Genomic DNA, 14,714 nt, shown 5'->3' with positions numbered 1-14,714 from the left:
ACGCCCTTTTTGGCCAAGTGCATCATTGTGGAAGTTCTGCCTCTTTTCCTATGCTTTCAATGCAATTCCAGTCTACCTCCTGAAATTGGTTTCCTGCAATTCTGCCCCGCTTTCAAGTCCTCTTGGCAGCCTTACTTCAGTATATTTTTGGACAATAACTGTCATTTATAACTCTGCATGTTTGTGAATTACAGTGCCCCTGAGCTCCTTTCTTCAACTCGCTTTCTTGTGAGCTGGCCGCAACACCGCAGGATTGCATCAGGCCTTTACCTGGTTCCGGCACGGCACGCTGAGCCTTTGGTTAATTCCTCTTCCTGGTGGGAAATGAGAGTTCAATTTGCCCGTCCAGACACCTCCAGCTAGTCTCTCATTGGTTCTCCCTATTCCTGTTCATCTTCCGCAGAAATTGCAAACTGGGCCAAACAGGAGGTTAAAGGCGCTGACTCTCCATGTGGGGAGATGGTTAGTAAAGCGTCTGGAATGTTGCACCCGAGTACCAGGGGAGGAAATCTGAGACATATTTGAACACATCTCCCGATCACATGGTTGATCATACTCTAGGTTCCACATGCATGTTTTAGCTGAAGGAAGAATACCTTAAACCTGGAGAGTTGAGACCCGTGGAAAGGGTACCATGCAATATGACATCAAAGGGTCTTCATTTGCTCACCAAACCTCTCCAATCCTATCACTGCTGCGTTTATGCCCCTGTACACACGCTTGATTCTCTTTCGGAGACATAGCAATCCATAGGTTTTAAGATACTTACTAGTCAGGTACATTCTTAGGCGTTTAATATGGGGTGTTGAGTCCATTTCGTTGAGCAAGGTGTAGCTCTTCTCTATTCCATATTTGGCTTAAGGAACTTTATCTGTGCTCATTTCAATCTCTGGTTTTATGCAGCACCCCAACTCACCTTTCCCCTTAAGCAAGCATAAGTTGGTTTTCTAAATTTGAGACCCTGTTCTGTTCTGTAATTCAGTTCCTGTGTAGCCAAGTTTACATTCCGTGTATTACTGATATCTTATGATGTTTCTTTTTCTGTGTGACTTATTTCAGTTAGAATCATCATACCTGAATCCACTCATTATGCTGCTACGGGCCTGATGACATAGATTTCATTGCTGAGTGATATTGCTTTGTAAGTAAATACCACAACTTCTTTATCCATTTTTCACATTCTGCGATGTTGAACTTGTACTGTAAACGAGGTTCTTGTAAACAGAGGCGTCCCAAACTTGGGGGTGGCTGTGTCTTTTTGATTTTAATTTCCCTAAGCTATAGGACCATAAGTGAAAGTGCCCTAGGCTCTGTTGCTTTGTTTTTTAGATGTTTCAGGAAACACCATACACTTCTCCCCAGTGTCTGTTGGCAATTTACATCCCGCCCATCAGCATAACAAGGCTCCCAGTTCTCCATGGCCTGTCCAGCCTTTCTGGATTTTACACTTTTTGCAGATGGCCCTTTTGACTGGGGGGAAGTGAGACTTCATTGTAGTGCAGATTTCCTTTGCAAGCTTGCTTGGTTGGCCAAAAAGGGCGTATGCGTTTTTTCCTGAATATATTCAGGAAAAAACGCATACGCCCTTTTTGGCCAAGTGCATCATTGTGGACGTTCTGCCTCTTTTCCTATGCTTTCAATGCAATTCCAGTCTACCTCCTGAAATCGGTTTCCTGCAATTCTGCCCCGCTTTCAAGTCCTCTTGGCAGCCTTACTTCAGTCTATTTTTGGACGATAGCTGTCATTTATAACTCTGCAGGTTTGTGAATTACAGTGCCCCTGAGCTCCTTTCTTCAACTCGCTTTCTTTTGAGCTGGCCGCAACACCGCAGGATGGCTTCAGGCCCTAATCTGGTTCCGGCACGGCACGCTTAGCCTTTGGTTATTTCCTCTTCCTGGTGGGAAATGAGAGTTAAATTTGCCTGTCCAGACACCTCCAGCTAGTCTCTCATTGGTTCTCGCTATTCCTGTTCATCTTCCGCAGAAATTGCAAACTGGGCCAAACAGGAGGTTAAAGGTGCTGACTCTCCAAGTGGGGAGAGTGTTAGTAAAGCGTCTGGAATGTTGCACCCGAGTACCAGGGTACGAAAACTGAGACATATTTGAACACAGTTCCTATTCACACAGTTGTTCATACTCTGGGTTCCACATGCATGTTTTAGCTGAAGGAAGAATACCTTAAACCTGGGTAGTTGAAACCCGTGGAATGGGTACCATGTAATATGACTTCAAAGGGTCTTCATTTGCTCACCGAACCTCTCCAATCCTATCACTGCTGCGTTTATGCCCCTGTACACACGCTTGATTCTATTTCGGAGACATAGCAATCCATAGGTTTTAAGATACTTACTAGTCAGGTACATTCTTAGGTGTTTAATATGCATTGTTGAGTCTATTTCGTTGAGCAAGGAGTAGCTCTTGTCTATTCCATATTTGGCTTAAGGAATTTTATCTGTGCTCATTTCAATCTCTGGTTTTATGCAGCACCCCAACTCACCTTTCCCCTTAAGCAAGCATAAGTTGGTTTTCTAAATTTGAGACCCTTTTCTGTTGTGTACTTCAGTTCCTGTGTAGCCAAGTTTACATTCCATGTATTACTGATATCTTATGATGTTTGTTTTTCTGTGTGACTTATTTCAGTTAGAATCACCATACCTGAATCCACTCATTGTGCTGCTAAGGGCCTGATGACATAGATTTCATTGCTGAGTGATATTGCTTTGTAAGTAAATACCACAACTTCTTTATCCATTTTTCACTATCTGCGATGTTGAACTTGTACTGTAAAGGAGGTTCTTGTAAACAGAGGCGTCCCAAACTTTGGGGTGGCTGTGTATTTTTGATTTTAATTTCCCTAAGCTATAGGACCATAAGTGGAAGTGCCCTAGGCTCTGTTGCTTTGTTTTTTAGATGTTTCAGGAAACACCATACACTTCTCCCGAGTGTCTGTTGGCAATCTGCATCCTGCCCATCAGCATAACAAGGATCCCAGTTCTCCATGGCCTGTCCTGCCTTTCTGGATTTTACACTTTTTTCAGATGGCCCTTTTGACCGGGGGGAAGTGAGACTTCATTGTAGTGCAGATTTCCTTTGCAAGCTTGCTTGGTTGACCAAAAAGGGCGTATGCGTTTTTTCCTGAATATATTCAGGAAAAAACGCATACGCCCTTTTTGGCCAAGTGCATCATTGTGGACGTTCTGCCTCTTTTCCTATGCTTTCAATGTAATTCCAGTCTACCTCCTGAAATCGGTTTCCTGCAATTCTGCCCCGCTTTCAAGTCCTCTTGGCAGCCTTACTTCAGTATATTTTTGGACGATAGCTGTCATTTATAACTCTGCAGGTTTGTGAATTACAGTGCCCCTGAGCTCCTTTCTTCAACTCGCTTTCTTGTGACCTGGCCGCAACACCGCAGGATGGCTTCAGGCCCTAATGTGGTTCCGGCACGGCACGCTGAGCCTTTGGTTAATTCCTCTTCCTGGTGGGAAATGAGAGTTAAATTTGCCCGTCCAGACACCTCCAGCTAGTCTCTCATTGGTTCTCCCTATTCCTGTTCATCTTCCGCAGACATTGCAAACTTGGCCAAAAAGGATGTTAAAGGCGCTGACCACCCAAGTGGGGAGAGTGTTAGTAAAGTGTCTGGAATGTTGCACCCGAGAACCAGGGGAGGAAAACTGAGACATATTTGAACACGTCTCCCGTTCACACGGTTGATCATACTCTGGGTTCCACATGCATGTTTCAGCTGAAGGAACAATTCCTTAAACCTGGAGAGTTGAAAACCGTGGAATGGGTACCATGCAATATGACTTCAAAGGGTCTTCATTTGCTCACCGAACCTCTCCAATCCTATCACTGCTGCGTTTATGCCCCTGTACACATGCTTGATTCTCTTTTGGAGACATAGCAATCCATAGGTTTTAAGATACTTACTAGTCAGGTACACTCTTAGGCGTTTAATATGGGGTGTTGAGTCTATTTCGTTGAGCAAGGTGTAGCTCTTGTCTATTCCATATTTGGCTTAAGGAACTTTATCTGTGCTCATTTCAATCTCTGGTTTTATGCAGCACCCCAACTCACCTTTCCCCTTAAGCAAGCATAAGTTGGTTTTCTAAATTTGAGACCCTGTTCTGTTTTGGAATTCAGTTCCTGTGTAGCCAAGTTTACATTCCGTGTATTAGTGATATCTCATGATGTGTCTTTTTCTGTGTGACTTATTTCAGTTAGAATCACCATACCTGAATCCACTCATTATGCTGCTACGGGCCTGATGACATAGATTTCATTGCTGAGTGATACTGCATTGTACGTAAGTACCACAAGTTCTTTATCCATTTTTCACTTTCTGTGATATTGAACTTGTACGGTAAACGAGGTTCTTGTAAACAGAGGCGTCCCAAAGTTTGGGGTGGCTGTGTCTTTTTGATTTTAATTTCCCTAAGCTATAGGACCATAAGTGGAAGTGCCCTAGGCTTTGTTGCTTTGTTTTTTAGATGTTTCAGGAAACACCATACACTTCTCCCGAGTGTCTGTTGGCAATTTACATCCCGCCCATCAGCATAACAAGGCTCCCAGTTCTCCATGGCCTGTCCTGCCTTTCTGGATTTTACACTTTTTTCAGATGGCCCTTTTGACTGGGGGGAAGTGAGACTTCATTGTAGTGCAGATTTCCTTTGCAAGTTTGCTTGGTTGCCCAAAAAGGGCGTATGCGTTTTTTCCTGAATATATTCAGGAAAAAACGCATACGACCTTTTTGGCCAAGTGCATCATTGTCGACGTTATGCCTCTTCTCCTATGCTTTCAATGCAATTCCAGTCTACCTCCTGAAATCGGTTTCCTGCAATTCTGCCCCGCTTTCAAGTCCTCTTGGCAGCCTTACTTCAGTGTACTTTTGGACGATAGCTGTCATTTATAACTCTTCAGGTTTGTGAACTACAGTGCCCCTGAGCTCCTTTCTTCAACTCGCTTTCTTGTGTCCTGGCCGCAACACCGCAGGATGGCTTCAGGCCCTAATCTGGTTCCGGCACGGCACGCTGAGCCTTTGGTTAATTCCTCTTCCTGGTGGGAAATGAGAGTTAAATTTGCCCGTCCAGACACCTCCAGCTAGTCTCTCATTGGTTCTCCCTATTCCTGTTCATCTTCCGCAGAAATTGCAAACTGGGCCAAACAGGAGGTTAAAGGTGCTGACTCTCCAAGTGGGGAGAGTGTTAGTAAAGCATCTGGAATGTTGCACCCGAGTACCAGGGTACGAAAACTGAGACATATTTGAACACATCTACCATTCACACAGTTGATCATACTCTGGGTTCCACATGCATGTTTTAGCTGAAGGAAGAATACCTTAAACCTGGGTAGTTGAAACCCTTGTAAAGGGTACCATGCAATATGACTTCAAAGGGTCTTCATTTGCTCACCGAACCTCTCCAATCCTATCACTGCTGCGTTTATTCCCCTGTACACACGCTTGGTTCTCTTTCGGAGACATAGCAATCCATAGGTTTTAAGATACTTACTAGTCAGGTACATTCTTAGGTGTTTAATATGCATTGTTGAGTCCATTTCGTTGAGCAAGGAGTAGCTCTTGTCTATTCCATATTTGGCTTAAGGAACTTTATCTGTGCTCATTTCAATCTCTGGTTTTATGCAGCACCCCAACTCACCTTTACCCTTAAGCAAGCATAAGTTGGTTTTCTAAATTTGAGACACTGTTCTGTTTCAGAATTCAGTTACTGTGTAGCCTTGTTTACATTCCGTGTATTACTGATATGTTATGATGTTTCTTTTTCTGTGTGACTTATTTTAGTTAGAATCATCATACCTGAATCCACTCATTGTGCTGCTAAGGGCCTGATGACATAGATTTCATTGCTGAGTGATATTGCTTTGTAAGTACATACCACAACTAATTAATCCATTTTTCACTTTCTGCGATGTTGAACTTGTACGGTAAACGAGGTTCTTGTAAACAGAGGCGTCCCAAACATTGGGGTGGCTGTATCTTTTTGATTTTAATTTCCCTAAGCTATAGGACCATAAGTGGAAGTGCCCTAGGCTCTGTTGCTTTGTTTTTTAGATGTTTCAGGAAACACCATACACTTCTCCCGAGTGTCTGTTGGCAATTTACATCCGGCCCATCAGCATAACAAGGCTCCCAGTTCTACATGGCCTGTCCTGCCTTTCTGGATTTTACACTTTTTTCAGATCGCCCGTTTGACCGGGGGGAAGTGAGACTTTATTGTAGTGCAGATTTCCTTTGCAAGCTTGCTTGGTTGGCCAAAAAGGGCGTATGCGTTTTTTCCTGAATATATTCAGGAAAAAACGCATACGCCCTTTTTGGCCAAGTGCATCATTGTGGACGTTCTGCCTCTTTTCCTATGCTTTCAATGCAATTCCAGTCTACCTCCTGAAATTGGTTTCCTGCAATTCTGCCCCGATTTCAAGTCCTCTTGGCACCCTTACTTCAATATATTTTTGGACGATAGCTGTCATTTTTAACTCTGTAGGTTTGTGAATTACAGTGCCCCTGAGCTCCTTTCTTCAACTCGCTTTCTTGTGAGCTGGCCGCAACACCGCAGGATGGCTTCAGGCCCTAATATGGTTCCAACACGGCACGCTGAGCCTTTGGTTAATTCCTCTTCCTGGTGGGAAATGAGAGTTAAATTTGCCCGTCCAGACACCTCCAGCTAGTCTCTCATTGGTTCTCCCTATTCCTGTTCATCTTCCGCAGAAATTGCAAACTGGGCCAAACAGGAGGTTAAAGGCGCTGACTCTCCAAGTGGGGAGAGTGTTAGTAAAGCGTCTGGAATGTGGCACCCGAGTACCAGGGGAGGAAAACTGAGACATATTTGAACACGTCTCCCGTTCACACGGTTGATCATACTCTGGGTTCCACATGCATGTTTCAGCTGAAGGAACAATTCCTTAAACCTGGAGAGTTGAGACCCGTCTAATGGGTACCATGCAATATGACTTCAAAGGGTCTTCATTTGCTCACCGAACCTCTCCATCCTATCACTGCTGCCTTTATGCCCCTGTACACATGCTTTATTCTCTTTCGGAGACATAGCAATCCATAGGTTTTAAGATACTTACTAGTCAGGTACATTCTTAGGCGTTTAATATGGGGTGTTGAGTCCATTTCATTGAGCAAGGAGTAGCTCTTGTCTATTCCATATTTGGCTTAAGGAACTTTATCTGTGCTCATTTCAATCTCTGGTTTTATGCAGCACCCAAACTCACCTTTCCCCTTAAGCAAGCATAAGTTGCTTTTCTAAATCTGAGACCCTGTTCTGTTCTGTAATTCAGTTCCTGTGAAGCCAAGTTTACATTCCATGTATTACTGATATCTTCTGATGTTTCTTTTTCTGTGTGACTTATTTCAGTTAGAATCATCATACCTGAATCCACTCATTATGCTGCTGCGGGCCTGATGACATAGATTTCATTGCTGAGTGATACTGCATTGTACGTAAGTACCACAAGTTCTTTATCCATTTTTCACTTTCTGCGATGTTGAACTTGTACTGTAAACGAGGTTCTTGTAAACAGAGGCGTCCCAAACTTTGGGGTGGCTGTGTCTTTTTGATTTTAATTTCCCTAAGCTATAGGACCATAAGTGGAAGTGCCCTAGGCTCTGTTGCTTTGTTTTTTAGATGTTTCAGGAAACACCATACACTTCTCCCGAGTGTCTGTTGGCAATTTACATCCCGCCCATCAGCATAACAAGGCTCCCAGTTCTCCATGGCCTGTCCTGCCTTTCTTGATTTTACACTTTATTCAGATGGCCCTTTTGACTGGGGGGAAGTGAGACTTCATTGTAGTGCAGATTTACTTTGCAAGCTTCATGGTTGGCCAAAAAGGGCGTATGCGTTTTTTCCTGAATATATTCAGGAAAAAACGCATACGCCCTTTTTGGCCAAGTGCATCATTGTGGACGTTCTGCCTCTTTTCCTATGCTTTCAATGCAATTCCTGTCTACCTCCTGAAATCGGTTTCCTGCAATTCTGCCCCATTTTCAAGTCCTCTTGGCAGCCTTACTTCAGTATATTTTTGGACGATAGCTGTCATTTATAACTCTGCAGGTTTGTGAATTACAGTGCCCCTGAGCTCCTTTCTTCAACTCGCTTTCTTGTGACATGGCCGCAACACCCCAGGATGGCTTCAGGCCCTAATCTGGTCCCGGCACGGCACGCTGAGCCTTTGGTTAATTCCTCTTCCTGGTGGGAAATGAGAGTTAAATTTGCCCGTCCAGACACCTCCAGCTAGTCTCTCATTGGTTCTCCCTATTCCTGTTCATCTTCCGCAGAAATTGCAAACTGGGCCAAACAGGAGGTTAAAGGCGCTGACTCTCCAAGTGAGGAGAGTGTTAGTAAAGCATCTGGAATGTTGCACCCGAGTACCAGGGGAGGAAAACTGAGACATATTTGAACAGGTCTCCCGTTCACACGGTTAATCATACTCTGGGTTCCACATGCATGTTTTAGCTGAAGGAAGAATGCCTTAAACCTTGAGAGTTGAGACCCGTGTAATGGGTACCATGCAATATGACTTCAAAGGGTCTTCATTTGCTCACCGAACCTCTCCAATCCTATCACTGCTGCATTTATGCCCCTGTACACACGCTTGATTCTCTTTTGGAGACATAGCAATCCATAGGATTTAAGATACTTACTAGTCAGGTACATTCTTAGGCGTTTAATATGGGGTGTTGAGTCCATTTCGTTGAGCAAGGAGTAGCTCTTGTCTATTCCATATTTGGCTTAAGGAACTTTATCTGTGCTCATTTCAATCTCTGGTTTTATGCAGCACCCCAACTCACCTTTCCCCTTAAGCAAGCATAAGTTGGTTTTCTAAATTTGAGACCCTGTTCTGTTTTGGAATTCAGTTCCTGTGTAGCCAAGTTTACATTCCGTGTATTACTGATATCTTATGATGTTTCTTTTTCTGTGTGACTTATTTCAGTTAGAATCATCATACCTGAATCCACTCATTATGCTGCTACGGACCTGATGACATAGATTTCATTGCTGAGTGATACTGCATTGTACGTAAGTACCACAAGTTCTTTATCCATTTTTCACTTTCTGCGATGTTGAACTTGTACTGTAAACGAGGTTCTTGTAAACAGAGGCATCCCAAACTTTGGGGTGGCTGTGTCTTTTTGATTTTAATTTCCCTAAGCTATAGGACCATAAGTGGAAGTGCCCTAGGCTCTGTTGCTTTGTTTTTTAGATGTTTCAGGAAACACCATACACTTCTCCCGAGTGTCTGTTGGCAATTTACATCCCGCCCATCAGCATAACAAGGCTCCCAGTTCTCCATGGCCTGTCCTGCCTTTCTGGATTTTACACTTTTTTCAGATGGCCCTTTTGACTGGGGGGAAGTGAGACTTCATTGTAGTGCAGATTTCCTTTGCAAGCTTCTTGGTTGGCCAAAAAGGGCGTATGCGTTTTTTCTTGAATATATTCAGGAAAAAACGCATACGCCCTTTTTGGCCAAGTGCATCATTGTGGACGTTCTGCCTCTTTTCCTATGCTTTCAATGCAATTCCAGTCTACCTCCTGAAATCGGTTTCCTGCAATTCTGCCCCATTTTCAAGTCCTCTTGGCAGCCTTACTTCAGTATATTTTTGGACGATAGCTGTCATTTATAACTCTGCAGTTTTGTGAATTACAGTGCCCCTGAGCTCCTTTCTTCAACTCGCTTTCTTGTGACATGGCCGCAACACCCCAGGATGGCTTCAGGCCCTAATCTGGTCCCGGCACGGCACTCTGAGCCTTTGGTTAATTCCTCTTCCTGGTGGGAAATGAGAGTTAAATTTGCCCGTCCAGACACCTCCAGCTAGTCTCTCATTGGTTCTCGCTATTCCTGTTCATCTTCCGCAGAAATTGCCAAGTGGGCCAAACAGGAGGTTAAAGGCGCTGACTCTCCAAGTGGGGAGAGTGTTAGTAAAGCGTCTGGAATGTTGCACCCGAGTACCAGGGTACGAAAACTGAGACATATTTGAACACGCCTCCCGATCACATGGTTGATCATACTCTAGGTTCCACATGCATGTTTTAGCTGAAGGAAGAATACCTTAAACCTGGGTAGTTGAAACCAGTGGAATGGGAACCATGCAATATGATTTCAAAGGGTCTTCATTTGCTCACCGAACCTCTCCAATCCTATCACTGCTGCATTTATGCCCCTGTACACATGCTTGATTCTCTTTCGGAGACATAGCAATCCATAGGTTTTAAGATACTTACTAGTCAGGTACATTCTTAGGTGTTTAATATGCGGTGTTGAGTCCATTTCGTTGAGCAAGGAGTAGCTCTTGTCTATTCCATATATGGCTTAAGGAAATTTATCTGTGCTCATTTCAATCTCTGGTTTTATGCAGCACCCCAACTCACCTTTACCGTTAAGCAAGCATAAGTTGGTTTTCTAAATTTGAGACCCTGTTCTGTTCTGTAATTCAGTTCCTGTGTAGCCAAGTTTACATTCCATGTATTACTGATATCTTATGATGTTTCTTTTTCTGTGTGACTTATTTCAGTGAGAATCATCATACCTGAATCCACTCATTGTGCTGCTAAGGGCCTGATGACATAGATTTCATTGCTGAGTGATATTGCTTTGTAAGTAAATACCACAACTTCTTTATCCATTTTTCACTTTCTGTGATATTGAACTTGTACTGTAAACGAGGTTGTTGTAAACAGAGCCGTTCCAAACATTGGGGTGGCTGTGTCTTTTTGATTTTAATTTCCCTAAGCTATAGGACCATAAGTGGAAGTGCCCTAGGCTCTGTTGCTTTGTTTTTTAGATGTTTCAGGAAACACCATACACTTCTCCCGAGTGTCTGTTGGCAATTTACATCCCGCCCATCAGCATAACAAGGCTCCCAGTTCTCCATGGCCTGTCCTGCCTTTCTGGATTTTACACTTTTTTCAGATGGCCCTTTTGACCAGGGGGAAGTGAGACTTCATTGTAGTGCAGATTTCCTTTGCAAGCTTGCTTGGTTGGCCAAAAACAGCGTATGCGTTTTTTCCTAAATATATTCAGGAAAAAACGCATACGCCCTTTTTGGCCAAGTGCATCATTGTGGACGTTCTGCCTCTTTTCCTATGCTTGAAATGCAATTCCAGTCTACCTCCTGAAATCGGTTTCCTGCAATTCTTCCCCGCTTTCAATTCCTCTTGGCAACCTTACTTCAGTATATTTTTGGACGATAGCTGTCATTTATAACTCTGCAGGTTTGTGAATTACAGTGCCCCTGAGCTCCTTTCTTCAACTCGCTTTCTTGTGACCTGGCCGCAACACCGCAGGATGGCTTCAGGCACTAATCTGGTTCCTGCACGGCACGCTGAGCCTTTGGTTATTTCGTCTTCCTGGTGGGAAATGAGAGTTAAATTTGCTCGTCCAGACACCTCCAGCTAATCTCTCATTGGTTCTCCCTATTCCTGTTCATCTTCCGCAGAAATTGCAAACTGGGCCAAACAGGAGGTTACAGGCGCTGACTCTCCAAGTGGGGAGAGTGTTAGTAAAGCGTCTGGAATGTTGCACCCGAGTACCAGGGGAGGAAAACTGAGACATATTTGAACACGTCTCCCGTTCACACGGTTGATCATACTCTGGGTTCCACATGCATGTTTTAGCTGAAGGAAGAATACCTTAAACCTGGAGAGTTGAGACCCGTGGAATGGGTACCATACAATATGACTTCAAAGGGTCTTCATTTGCTCACCGAACCTCTCCAATCCTATCACTGCTGCGTTTATGCCCCTGTACACACGCTTGATTCTCTTTCGGAGACATAGCAATCCATAGGTTTTAAGATACTTACTAGTCAGGTACATTCTTAGGCGTTTAATATGCGGTGTTGAGTCCATTTCGTTGAGCAAGGAGTAGCTCTTGTCTATTCCATATTTGGCTTAAGGAACTTATCTGTGCTCATTTCAATCTCTGGTTTTATGCAGCACTCCAACTCACCTTTACCCTTAAGCAAGCAGAAGTTGGTTTTCTAAATTTGAGACCCTGTTCTGTTCTGTAATTCAGTTCCTGTGTAGCCAAGTTTACATTCCGTGTATTACTGATATCTTATGATGTTTCTTTTTCTGTGTGACTTATTTCAGTTAGAATCATCATACCTGAATCCACTCATTGTGCTGCTAAGGACCTGATGACATAGATTTCATTGCTGAGTGATATTGCTTTGTAAGTAAATACCACAACTTCTTTATCCATTTTTCACTTTCTGCGATGTTGAACTTGTACTGTAAAAGAGGTTCTTGTAAACAGAGCCGTTCCAAACTCTGGGGTGGCTGTGTCTTTTTGATTTTAATTTCCCTAAGCTATAGGACCATAAGTGGAAGTGCCCTAGGCTCTGTTGCTTTGTTTTTTTGGATGTTTCAGGAAACACCATACACTGCTCCCGAGTGTCTGTTGGCAATTTACATCCTGCCCATCAGCATAACAAGGCTCCCAGTTCTCCATGGCCTGTCCTGCCTTTCTGGATTTTACACTTTTTTCAGATGGCCCTTTTGACCGGGGGGAAGTGAGACTTCATTGTAGTGCAGATTTCCTTTGCAAGCTTGCTTGGTTGGCCAAAAAGGGCGTATGCGTTTTTACCTGAATATATTCAGGAAAAAACGCATACGCCCTTTTTGGCCAAGTGCATCATTGTGGACGATCTGCCTCTTTTCCTATGCTTTCAATGCAATTCCATTCTACCTCTTGAAATCGGTTTCCTGCAATTCTGCCCCGCTTTCAAGTCCTCTTGGCAGCCTTACTTCAGTATATTTTTGGACGATAGCTGTCATTTATAACTCTGCAGGTTTGTGAATTACAGTGCCCCTGAGCTCCTTTCTTCAACTCGCTTTCTTGTGAGCTGGCCGCAACACCGCAGGATGGTTTCAGGCCCAATCTGGTTCCGGCACGGCACGCTGAGCCTTTGGTTAATTCCTCTTCCTGGTGGGAAATGAGAGTTAAATTTGCCCGTCCAGACACCTCCAGCTAGTCTCTCATTGGTTCTCGCTATTCCTGTTCATCTTCCGCAGAAATTGCAAACTGGGCCAAACAGGAGGTTAAAGGGACTGACTCTCCAAGTCGGGAGAGTGTTAGTAAAGCGTCTGGAATGTTGCACCCGAGTGCCAGGGTACGAAAACTGAGACATATTTGAACACGTCTCCCGTTCACACGGTTGATCATACTCTGGGTTCCACATGCATGTTTTAGCTGAAGGAAGAATACCTTAAACCTGGGTAGTTGTAAACCGTGGAATGGGTACCATGCAATATGACTTCAAAGGGTCTTCATTTGCTCACCGAACCTCTCCAATCCTATCACTGCTGCGTTTATGCCCCTGTACACATGCTTGATTCTCTTTCGGAGACATAGCAATCCATAGGTTTTAAGATACTTACTAGTCAGGTACATTCTTAGGCGTTTAATATGGGGTGTTGAGTCCATTTCGTTGAGCAAGGAGTAGCTCTTGTCTATTCCATATTTGACGTAAGGAAATTTATCTGTGCTCATTTCAATCTCTGGTTTTATGCAGCACCCCAACTCACCTTTCCCCTTAAGCAAGCATAAGTTGGTTTTCTAAATTTGAGACCCTGTTCTGTTTTGGAATTCAGTTCCTGTGTAGCCAAGTTTACATTCCGTGTATTACTGATATCTTATGATGTTTCTTTTTCTGTGTGAATTATTTCAGTTAGAATCATCATACCTGAATCCACTCATTATGCTGCTACGGGCCTGATGACATAGATTTCATTGCTGAGTGATACTGCATTGTACGTAAGTACCACAAGTTCTTTATCCATTTTTCACTTTCTGTGATATTGAACTTGAACGGTAAACGAGGTTCTTGTAAACATAGGCGTCCCAAACTTTGGGGTGGCTGTGTGTTTTTGATTTTAATTTCTCTAAGCTATAGGACCATAAGTGGAAGTGCCCTAGGCTCTGTTGCTTTGTTTTTTAGATGTTTCAGGAAACACCATACACTTCTCCGAGTGTCTGTTGGCAATTTACATCCCGCCCATCAGCATAACAAGGCTCCCAGTTCTCCATGGCCTGTCCTGCCTTTCTGGATTTTACACTTTTTTCAGATGGCCCTTTTGACCGGGGGGAAGTGAGACTTCATTGTAGTGCAGATTTGCTTTGCAAGCTTGCTTGGTTGGCCAAAAAGGGCGTATGCGTTTTTTCCTGAATATATTCAGGAAAAAACGCATACGCCCTTTTTGGCCAAGTGCATCATTGTGGACGTTCTGCCTCTTTTCCTATGCTTTCAATGCAATTCCAGTCTACCTCCTGAAATCGGTTTCCTGCAATTCTGCCCCACTTTCAAGTCCTCTTGGCAGCCTTACTTCAGTATATTTTTGGACGATAGCTGTCATTTATAACTCTGCAGGTTTGTGAATTACAGTGCCCCTGAGCTCCTTTCTTCAACTCGCTTTCTTGTGACCTGGCCGCAACAACCCAGGATGGCTTCAGGCCCTAATCTGGTTCCGGCACGGCACGCTGAGCCTTTGGTTAATTCCTCTTCCTGGTGGGAAATGAGAGTTAAATTTGCCCGTCCAGACACCTCCAGCTAGTCTCTCATTGGTTCTCGCTATTCCTGTTCATCTTCCGCAGAAATTGCAAACTGGGCCAAACACGAGGTTAAAGGGACTGACTCTCCAAGTCGGGAGAGTGTTAGTAAAGCGTCTGGAATGTTGCACCCGAGTACCA

The sequence above is a fragment of the Stenella coeruleoalba genome (assembly GCF_951394435.1).
Source record: "Stenella coeruleoalba genome assembly, contig: scaffold_158, whole genome shotgun sequence".
NCBI lineage: Eukaryota > Metazoa > Chordata > Mammalia > Artiodactyla > Delphinidae > Stenella > Stenella coeruleoalba.
The sequence above is the reverse complement of the archived record's forward strand: the minus strand, read 5'-3'. Positions refer to the sequence as shown.